Genomic DNA, 940 nt, shown 5'->3' on the forward strand with positions numbered 1-940 from the left:
TTTCTTTAAAATTAGTGAAAAGCTCATTTGATCATATCCCAAATTCTTCCAGATAAACTTTGGTTTCAAACACAAGAACTTTCTTAAACTGTAATATGTTTTTCAACCATTTCCCCCTTCCTCTTTGTACATAGTAGTTAGTTTAGTTTAGTTGAGTTTTACTAGTCTTAGTTGAGAGTGTTAAACTGAAATATGTTTGACTTGGGGCTGAATGATTTTTGTTACCGTAATAAACTCTTATATTTTGAACAGAAGTTGTGGTGAATTTGTTCCAGTGTATGTGCAGAAATAACTGTTTGACCATGATTAGTGCTCGAATCACTCTTTCATCTATTGTTCTAACACACAGTCAGTAGGACTGTGTGTCATAAACAGTATATAACAGCTGAAATAATATCTGATTAAATAAGATATTTTACCACCCCTACAGGGGAGGGCAATTAACATCTTAAAGTATCAGAAACATAAATTCCCAGCGGGCTGGGAATAGAAAAGAACATAAAATCATAACACCATCCCTATTTAAATTTTCTGGCTAGGCCTCTGGGCAGCAGTCATGTTGGTCTGCATGTGAAAGCAAATCTTTTGGGCTATCATCTAGCTCTGTGACATCTATTTCCAGAGCTATACTGGCAAAACATGACAAACACACACAAACAATTCAGTGATGAATACATTTTGGTTAAATAACACTTTTAAGAGTTGTAATGCAAAATATTTTTTTACCTGTACTTAAGCAATATTGTCCTGAAGTAACAATACCTTTACAGTAACTAGATACTGTATGGTAAAGTGGTATAGATCTACAGATTTATTTTATATTCCACTTTATGTGGAGGGCTACTAGACTAGTTTTGATTGCATTTTCATCCTATATTGTCCTACTTTTGAAGGTTGACTCTTGAATACAAAGTAATGTATAAGTATATATATATATATA

This window comes from Cyprinodon variegatus, unplaced genomic scaffold, assembly GCF_000732505.1.
Source record: "Cyprinodon variegatus isolate N-32 unplaced genomic scaffold, C_variegatus-1.0 Scaffold296, whole genome shotgun sequence".
NCBI lineage: Eukaryota > Metazoa > Chordata > Actinopteri > Cyprinodontiformes > Cyprinodontidae > Cyprinodon > Cyprinodon variegatus.